Source organism: Silene latifolia, chromosome 11 (genome assembly GCF_048544455.1).
Source record: "Silene latifolia isolate original U9 population chromosome 11, ASM4854445v1, whole genome shotgun sequence".
In the NCBI taxonomy this organism is placed as follows: domain Eukaryota; kingdom Viridiplantae; phylum Streptophyta; class Magnoliopsida; order Caryophyllales; family Caryophyllaceae; genus Silene; species Silene latifolia.
The window spans coordinates 78526256-78537061 of record NC_133536.1 but is presented as its reverse complement, the minus strand read 5'-3'; the positions used below and the strand labels follow the sequence as shown (position 1 = coordinate 78537061).

The window sequence follows — 10806 nt, the reverse complement described above, 5'->3', positions numbered from 1 at the left end:
TATCAGAGCGACGATCCTGAAACCTGTAACCAATGAACCCAATTAATATAGGGAGTCAATTAAAATGAACCCGGGGTAAAGGTTGTAGGAGCTAATGCAAAGACTTGAGAGACGTCCTAAAGTCGCGAACTCGCCCTACAATTTTGAACCGGTCACCATGGGATATGAGTCAGGATCGCTATGTGTTTATCCTGTGAATTGTGTACTTATATGGTGATGTGTGGCATGAATCAGTGGATGTATGTATGTGGAGAATGGGGAATATGTAGAAAAGATGGTGATAATGTGATTTTGTATGTTGTTGATTGAAAGCATGTTGCATGATAGTTGGTTTACAATGTTGGTTGGAATTGTTAGAAAAGTGTATGAGAATGATGAGTAATGTGTTGGAAATGGATGAATTGATTGGAAAAGATGGGGTAGCAATTGCATGAGAATATGAATTTTGTGATTATGAATATGTTTAAGTGACGAAGTGTATTTGTAATGTTGTTGTATTAGTAACATGGAAATAGGATTTGTAATGTATGAGAATGTTGTGTTACGAAAAGTTATAAAATTTAAAGTATGCGGTTAGTACATGACTAATGAGTTAAATAATATATGTGCATGATGGATGTTGTTGCTTGATTGTTGAAAATAGTAACATATGATTATGAATACTGGTTTTATGAGTTTTGGACTGGTTTTGTTTGCTTGGTTGTTGTTTAAGTTGTTTGGAAGTAAAATCAAGTAGTTGTGTTTTTTTCGATTATAAAGAGGTTGTCTTTAAACTGTTATAACTTGATATGCATAAATGATTTTGATGTGATTCCAATTGGAGGTGATAGCTTGTCCTTTTACGATTCTAACGATAGGTCACACGCCCAAAACGACCAAGTAATGAGTGAGTTATGACTGTTTTACGAAAACTGGACAGTGCTGAGAATTGGGGTACTCGATCGAGTAACTAGGATACTCGATCGAGTAAGGGGGAACTCGATCGAGTACCTTAGCTACTCGATCGAGTAGCCCTGGTGATTTGTTTTACGTGCTTCTGATCTTCACCTACTCGATCGAGTAAGTCTCTTACTCGATCGAGTGGCCTGTACTCGATCTAGTGACCCCTGTTTTGGGTCATATGCTTATCTTTTGACATTCGTGCATATTATGTTTAATTCAAAGTTGTTATTTTACTTCTTTATGCATTGTTTTACATGTATGTTGGTCTTGATATGTAAGTTACCCAATCTTATGGTGAAGTGAGTGACACCTGTGGTGAGTAGGAGTTCGGTGGGAGGACATAAGTTATATGTGTTGTGATAGATAGTGGAAAAAGAAAAGGAAGATTGGTATGGTTTATTGAGACATAGAGCATGTTTTGTTAGATGAGATGAGCGATATGTTTGTATGTTGAGTAATGTAAAAGTAAATGAATGTGGGCAAGGGATGATGTGAGTTTATGGAACGTGAGAATGAAAAGATTGAAATGAGGGACGCAAATGGTGGCAGCTTGAGATGTGTAAAGAATCATGGAGGGGAATGGTTAGGAATCGTGTGGGTTAAGAATATACATAGTGAAAGTTCGTTTTAAAGGGGTTGAGAAGAGTGGTATATAGTGAACTTTGTGGAGACATGTCACGAGGTGGATTTGTAGACAGTGAGTGAGTTTGGGGAGATTTGGTTTATTAAGAGGTGAAACCACTGTGGGATTTCCTTGGGCAATTAACGGTATGAAAGGAATTTTGATTTCTAGAGATGTACAAAGGAGATGCAATTGTCAAATAGTAAACGTTGATTCTATGGAAGGATTAGTGGCAAGGGTGATTAATGGCATAATAAGAGAATGTTTTATGGTAAGAAAGAGTGAGATGATATCGATATGAAATAATGAGATGTGGGTGTTGGAGCAATGAGAAAGTAACCGGAACACTAGAGAGTTAGGTAGAAGGGATAAGGAGTTGAATGGTTAATTAATTTTGTCGAGTGTAAAAGAAAAGAATGAGGGAAGTAAAACTAGGAAAATGTTGACCGGAGTTATGAGACATAAAAGTAAGGAACCGTCAAGATGTATGATACTGTCAAGAGTAAGTAAGTTAATGGTTATACAGAAGTGTCAGGACAACATGATTAATCATGAGTTTAGAGGAATTAAGGGAGTATGAAGTTGGTGGAGTATTTGCACGATACGAGATTTTTGGTGGAGAGTTAGATGATGATACAATTAGGGATAGTTGGAAAGAATGTTGAGGTAATTTTCTTGATGGATTTGATGTTCATTGTTTGGGATGTTAACCAAAGATAGGAAAGAAATCGTGATGTTTAGAGATGGGTGTAAGAGGTTTGATGTCCGGACAGTGGTAGTGTTATGATTTGTGACTAGTGGTTAAGGGTGATGGTATATTAGATAGGTAGCAATCCTAAAGAGGTTGATTTTGTAGAGACCAGATTGATATGTATGGTTGTGAGAGAGCATAAGATGTGGTTATATGAGGCGGTTGTTAGTAGTTGAGTATTAATGGTATAGTTATATTTGGCATGAGGTGATGGTTATGCGAATGAGAGAATGTGTTATGAGGGGCATACGAATTAAGCTCGGGTGAGGGGTAACTTTTATATGGTGGTAACTTACGTGATCATGATTGACTGGTTGGATGTGATTACGGGTCTATGATATATATATATATATCAATGTTTGTGTGAGGTTTTGACCTCACAAGACGTGGTATGGTGTGATTATCATAAAGTTGTTATTTGAATGTTCTGTAATGCATGTTGAGTACGCTAATCTAATTGAATGATATTCAAAAAGGTAATAATTTGAGTGATCTGGCATGACTGGTTATACTTGTATATATTCATGATACATGTCAATCTGTGATATGGTAAGGGGATGATATTCACGAGGTTATCATCTGTTTAATTCATAAAATATGTTGTGTTATGATTCAGTAAAGTGGATTTGAGTAAGTTTTTCTTGTCTGAGAAGTTATTCTGAGTCAGTATTTATGGGAGTCGTATGCAGTCGTGATGACTATCGATGTGGTTGTGGTGCCTCGGGTGGTGATCCGGGCACGATATTTAGTGTTGTGATGCGGGTATTTTCGCACTGCGGTGTGGCTGATGGTGGCGGTGTTGTGATGCCGTCACCGGTTATGGTGGAGTAGGCGGGATGATTATGATTCGAGTTTCGAAAGTACATACCAGTCATACATAGATTGTTGTTTTGTTTGATGTTGCTTCCTGTGAGTTTCAGTTTGTACAGATAGACAGTTGTTTTGTTATCGATGTTTCTTACCAGTTAAGTTTTAGAATGAGGGTAGAGTATGATATGAAAGAGAGTTGTACATGTTTTCGTTGTTGTCATAGTATAGTGACATTCTGTTGATGGGACACAGTTGTGAGAAGTGGTTACAGTAATTTTGATCTTGTTTTAATTTGAGGCATCAGTAGACATAGTCATGATCTGATATATGCAGGTGGTTCATAATCCTTTGTTGAGACAGTGAGTGTAGGGTGTTGAGTAATTAGTGTCGTGTTAAGTTATGTATGAGTCTTGCGGTAATGAAAGAAAGGAACTTGAGGATCTAGTGTGAGTGTACGTAACAAGTGTGGATCGTGAGTTATGCTTTCGGCGATAAGAGTTTTATGTAGTTATATAGAGAGGTGTGTCACGTTGCGGTAATAGGGAACAAGTGAAGTTTTGGGTTAAGTTAAGGATTTTGTGGTATATGTTAGGTGGTGTGACGAGTGAAGTGAAGTATGAGAGTTGTTTAAGTAAGAGAGCCTTTGATATGTGTATGGCGAGTGTTTAGGTTCTAGGTGGTTATCTTTGACATGCGGTGATGATGAGGATAATGAAAAGATATATCTAGGATTTAGTATTAGTGAGTTACGAGGACGTAACATTTATCTTAAGAGGAGTAGGATGCGATAAAAGAGATTTTGATGGTTGTACATATGGTAGTATATTTGGAAGTAGAGTGTTGGTGTAGCATAAGGTATGAATTTGTATATGTTGGGGTTGATAGTGTTAAAAGGTCATGGACGTGCTTGTAGTAGTTCGATGTTAGGAATGCGAGAATACTTCGATAGTGTTGACAGTTGGATGATGAGGTTATGAGTGTGAGTAAACTTCGAGGACGAAGTTCCTTTTAAGGGTGGTAGAATGTAACTTTCCGTTTGATGTTTAACTAGTTGGTAGTGTATGGAGTTAGTGTTGAGAGAGATATAATGGAGTCGATACGATATCGTGAGCCATGTTGTGGAGGTAGGAATAGTTAGTGGAGTTGGTGTTACGAGTTCATGCTTGGGTTGGAGTTTTGTTTAGAGTTCTTAGTCACGTTGTTGTGTCTGGATCGAGTTAGTATGTTTGTTTTTGAGTATGGGTTGAACTTCGGGGACGAAGTTCTTTTTAAGGAGGGAAGACTGTAATACTCCGTATTTATGAGTCTTTGGGTACTCTATCGAGTAGGCCTTACTCTGTCGAGTAAGGGTAAGATGCGTTTTAGAAAAGTTTCTGACCTGTTGGGTACTCGATCGAGTAGCTGGGATACTCGATCGAGTAAGGCGGCACTTGATCGAGTACCTTAGCTACTCGATCGAGTAGCCGGTTTTACGGGGAGTTTTCTCAGGTTTTGTTAACTATATTAAGATATATAACCTTCCGTCATTGATTCTAAATCACTTTGGCAAAACCTAAATTACTGTTTAAGAGAGAAAGCAAGCAAGTTCACCATCTTAATCGCATTGTTAGCAATTCCTGGAGTTTGGAAGGTCAGTTCTCATCGTCGATTATACCGTTGAGTTCTTGCGTCGAGGGTAAGATCTATGTACCCTTTTTTATTGTCTTTCCTTTATTTTGGTTAAACCCTAATTTAGGGATTTGGGGGTTTATGTGTAGTATGTGATTTGGTAGCATTTATATGTCGTATGATAGGAGGAGGGTTCATAGAGGAAGCCTTTTGATACAGCAGTAGAGACCGTCTGACAGTGTGCTTTCTAGGTAGGATTTCCTACTCAGTATTAGTCCCATAATGGGATGATTGTTGATGTGTTGTGATTGGTTGTTTGATATAGTAATTGTATTGTGATTGTGATTGTGATCGTTGTCTATGGTTCGCGAGGCGTGGCCTCGGCTGAGTGAGGTCACTTGCGGGAGTGGCTTCACGCCCTAGTTTCGCCTTCTGTGGAACCCGCCACAGAAGGGATGTGCACATTAATGGACAGGGTTATCGCTCATTATGAGGAGCGGGGATTTGGTGGGTACGGCTGCGGTCCCCCATCGCGTGGTGGTCCAAAGGACGATCGGTGATTGAGATGATTGGATTTGGTGTGATTGTGTGTGTGTGACAGTTAAGCTGTCTGTTTATTTTATTGTTAATATATATTGAGTTGTGTGATTAGTACTGACCCCGTTTAAATGTTTTAAAAACTGTGGTGATCCATTCGGGGGTGGTGAGCAGTTATTGAGCAGGTATGATATGACGCGTATGGGATAGCTGGGATGAGTCATCACGTGGCAATTAGAAGTCTTCCGCTGTGTCAGACGATGTTTTGTAGCTTTGATAGTTTTAGCAGTAGACCGTCTGAGAATTTTGTATTTCTTTTTATCAGTTTGGAATTGCTATGTAATCACTTTAAACTTTATTTACTTTTAAAGTTGTTTCGTTATTGTCTTATGAATATCATGCCTCGGGTAACCGAGATGGTGGCATCCTTATACCTGAGTGGTCCTGGTAAGGCACTTGGAGTATGGGGGTGTTACAAATTGAATAGAAAATAAATTGAAACCAACGCCGACGAACAAAAATGAATCGACGACGCTGGTCGACGCCTTTGCCGGCATTTTCTTTAGAGACACGCACTATTAGTCGACGGTGTGGTTGAGCTATTTCCGGCGATGTTACCATGTATCAACTTATAAGATAGGCTAATTCAGGTGTGGCCGCCGGCGTATGTGATGGTGATTGTGTCGTCGGTGTCGTCTTTTGGCGGTGCTGGTGGCTGGTCGTGGTGGTCACCGTCAATTAAGGTGGAACGATCGTCGTAATTGTTTATCACTGAAAATGTAAAAAAAATGAGAGGTGAGGGAAAGGTTGACTTAGGAATAGGTGTTTTATAATTTATACATAAAACGTTTGGTTATCATTGGGATTGATCTAAGCCGCGAGTTGTTTTTTAATCTAATGGTTGTAGTTCGTTCTCACCGTTCTCACCGAGTAGTCGTTCTCACCGGATCCTAAATCTGTATGTATATATATATATATATATATATATATATATATATATACACACACACACACACACAGAGGGGGGAGGGGGGGGATCTCGTGAATTTGGTTCTTACGGTGAGTTTGTGCTCACAAATCTTAGCCATTAGATTAAGTAAACCAACGGTAGATATTAGATCTCATTAGTTGTACTTTGTAACACTCTCCAGCCAACAAAAATTAATCAAACTTTAAAAAAGCACATCGCTCTCTAAAATCTCTTAATTTCTTCTCAACTAGATTTTGTGCTCGTACGTTGTACGGGTTATAATATTGACTCACCTCTAATTGTATCTTCTCAATTGAAAAGTTATGGTTATTTTCTTAACATTAGCTTTGTTGTGAGAATGCGAGTGTATACAAATAAATTTACTTTCTTTTTTTATGATTTGTGTATATAGAAATTATAATCACCTTTGTGGGAAGTCTATGATTCTAATGAAAATAAAACTTTTAAGGAATAAGTACTGTGATCTAATATTGAATAAGTCATGCATATTATAAGATCTGTGTTTAGTAGACAAAGTATTTAAATTGACCCAGCCATATTATTAGATTAAAAGTTATATTGTTGCATAGTTTAACTTTGAAATAGATCCCACAACATGCTCTAGGTACCTAGCTATCATTTGGGTCTTTTGGGATTGCCGAGAATACCAATCCCACATTACAATCATCAATCGTCTAAGAGATTGTGGAACTTTATTTCCATAGACACACAGTTAATTCCTTATTTCCATTTTCAATTAGGATAATCAAATGGCTCAATAACTCATTATACTTTTGTGACGTAGCGAGGTCGAAGGGTTGATGTATTTTAAATCTATCCCGTTAAATTAGTTGCTCTTTGTCATATGCTTATACGAAATTGATGCTTAGTTGTCAAAAATCATATAGTTTATGTCTTTGCATTGTCTCTTAACTGTGGAATTGCCAACGAAGTAAGAAGATTGCTGATTATTTATTACTTAATCTATACAATTAACTGTTAACATTATTCTGTATGTCTTCGTTTTTTTCCTCCATGATCCAAAATAAGCGTTATGCACGAGTGGAAATCGCACCCTACCGGCTTGTCGTTTGATATGGTTGAATTATATTAACATGTTGAATATCTTGATTTAAAATTATATCAACATGTTGACGTTCCAATGAACCCATAGAATTATACTAATTCCGTTTTACAAAAACATCTATTATTGTTATAAACGATTTGACCTTAATTATCATCCTCATATTACGTACCATGTATGTGTACTTCAACGGCCTCTATTAATTACGGAGTACTCCGTACTTAATAACCATGATCTAGATCTACCGCTATTCTTCTTTTTAATCACTCTGTAAAAGCAAAATAAACAGAAGGTTAAAGGTTAGTGAACATATGATTGCTTGTATTAACCAAACAACGTAATTAGCGTATCATGTAAGCCATAATAATATATAGGAAATAAAAATCATAAACCACATGAAAAGAATAGAATGAAGATGTACGTATGAATTTTTGCAGTAAGTGGATTATACAAATACAATATAACTCAAAAACATTACATATAAGCTCAGTTAAATTTGAGTTTTGACGGCAAAAATTAAAATGTAACTTGTAAATCTTAAAAAGCTCAGAAAAAATATACATAAACTCAAAAACTAATGAGGTCTGAGGTAGTACATCTGATGTATGTTCCTATTTCTCGAATTTTTGGGATGGGAAGATGAGTATATATAACAATATTTTGAGTTTTAAAAAGAGGATAACTAAAGTAGCACACGTTGAACTATTGCTATTATGAAAAAATTAAACAGGATAATGCTTGATGTAATATGGAAACACAATCCTCGTAGAATATGAACATCTACATGATCTTCCCTCAAAAAATGATCATTCCCAAAAGTAATGGCGTGCGTGCAGAATCAAATAAGTACCTTTTGAATCTTGAAGGATTCAACCCTTTCTGTGCAGTTTGAGCTTTACTTACCTACAAAAACCAAGGCAATGCTTGATAAACGACCTTCCCGGGTAAGTAAAATCAGACAAACTTGTGCAAGAGGACTTACAGCATTAAAAAACTTGACCACTGGAAGGTTGTTGATCGCCAGGATTTCAAGGAAAACAAAATTAGTAAAATAAACATTATGTACACTTGAACACAAAGTATTCAAAAACACGAACTCTTGCTCAAAAAATTAAATCAAGGTCGTACCTCCTTTAGTGGCGATTCCGATCAGAACTTTATCGTGCGTGTCCAAAAAGTTGGCAGGCTTCACTCCAATTCTCATGCAAATATTTTATTAACTCAATAATTAACAGAATGAGATGTACGTATGAATTTTTGGGATGGGAAGATGAGTATATATAACAATATTTTGAGTTTTATACCCACTAAAACACATACAAATAATTATATTATATTGCATGCACATCATATTATTTGATTTTTTTTAATTTATTAATTCTAAAAGATTTTTTTATTATTTCTTAAGGATTTATTTTTATTTTAGTGTTTTAAGAAAGTTGGAGTCTCTCACAATGCCTGAAAAAAGCCTCTTTTATATATATTCTAGTTTTATGCCCGTACAAAAAATGTACGGGTTTGTTTTTAAAAACTTTGTTATTCATAAATATATTCAATTAATTAAATGCAAATATAATTCAACGTGAAATTAAATGAGAAATATATAAATTATAAATCTGGTGAAAATAATTTAGACTCCAAATGGTTTTACTGGTAATTAATGCAAATATAATTCAACGTGAAATTAAATGATAAATATATAAATTATAAATCTGGTGAAAATAATTTCGACTCCAAATGGTGTTACTGGTATTGATTAATTTTTTTTTAAAGATTATTATAAACTGAAACTAATTTTAATGTTATTTACCGAAAATGATCAGACTTTATAAAATAAATTTTATTATTAAACCACATAAAGATAAAAGAAATTGTATTGTAGAAGTTACCCTTTAAATGAAAATAAAATGATAGAAAGCTTTTAGTGGTGGGGTATGTAGGGGATAAGAAAAGTCTTTTAGCTTCCTAAGTTTAAGGAGTCAATCACAGTCTCTTAAAAGCTTTAACTTTTATAGTAAGGTGATTATATACGTAATTTAGAGTTAAAACTTTACCCAACCCGCTCGACCCGTTAGTAAAAATGAAGTTTGATTAAATGTGAATACATGCCACAAATATTAAAATTTATATATGAAATGTAAAATAATAATTAAAATATCTTAGTAATTTAAATTTAAATTACTAACATGATTAAAAAGACGCACTTTAAATAACTTGCTTATTATTTAATAATAAAATACTTATTAAATAACATATTACGTACAGAGTACATACACTGTATAATTATTTGGATATAAGTACGGTAACAAAGGAGTATAATTAAAATATTAATTTTATATAGTTGATTTGTTCTTAAATTATTTGTTTTCTATTTTAAAATGAAAAATAGGTGTTACAAAAATTTTTTTGATTTGTATTTTGATCTTAGCCTGCTCCATAATCCATCTAACCAGTCCCAAACTAAACATATTCTTATATGCGACATGTTTGACTTGGGACTTGACCTTCCTTACCCTATTTTAAAATTAAAACTACACATTTAATTTTTGATATTTTTTTGTTACAATATTTTTGGAATTTATTACTTTTATTTCTTTTGCACGGATATAGAACCGCTAATGTCAAATTCGTGTCGATCTTTCAAGCCAATTTTATGTCAGCTACAAAATTATATAAGATCATATTCAATCTCAAAAAATGGATTAGAAACATGGATTTATTTTGGTGACAACTAAAAACAATATATTGTCACGTAACTATTCTACCCACCTAAACAATTGGACTAATATATGTTACAAACAGCCTAACAACACAAAACCTAAACCAGTGATTAAACTCATTCACTCATCGAAGTATAATTTAAAACAACTAAGTCAATCCTCCCTAAATAACCTAAACCCTAAAAACTTAAAATTCACCTACCTTCATCCCCAAACCTCCTCGGGTAATTGCACCATAGTGAACCTTTTTCTCTTATATTACCAACTGCATCCCTAATCACTGACCTCTCTTTCTCTCGTACATACCTATCAGTATCATCTTCATTATTGAAACTATAAATAAATTACCCATGATCTCCCCTACATACTGCAACTCGTGACGAAATTTCTATAAAATCGATATTGCTTAGCGAGAAAAGGTAGATACGTGTTTGCATGTTTCTAATTCAGAATTTTTGTCAGTAATATTAATTTTCGTTTTTTTTTTCTTTTGTAAAGTTTCATCTTGAGTCAATATATTATTAGTATAATTTATAATATAAAAATTATTTGAACTATAACATTTTAGTGTTAAGATTTTTTTTTTTTAATTTTACAAAATTAATTTTTCGATGAAATCGGATTCGGCTTTACAAAGTAGTAGTAGTTTTTCTAGATTTTTTGTTTTTTATAGAGGTGTATCAACCATTTTAATTTTAAATACAACTTGCTTTGTGGTAATTTACTGTTTTTGGTTTTTTGCATTCTAATGTTTCATATACT

At 34.6% G+C, this 10806-nt stretch overlaps 1 long non-coding RNA gene across 1 annotated transcript; it reads right to left on the bottom strand.

Moving 5' to 3' along the window:
* Window positions 1-8174: 8174 nt before the first annotated feature.
* On the bottom strand, window positions 8175-8516 carry LOC141614939 (uncharacterized). The gene is made up of 3 exons (XR_012529485.1): window positions 8453-8516; window positions 8307-8326; window positions 8175-8227 (listed from the first exon to the last, which is right to left on the bottom strand). It is a non-coding gene; the product is annotated as an uncharacterized LOC141614939 (long non-coding RNA).
* Between the last annotated feature and the right edge of the window lie 2290 nt (window positions 8517-10806).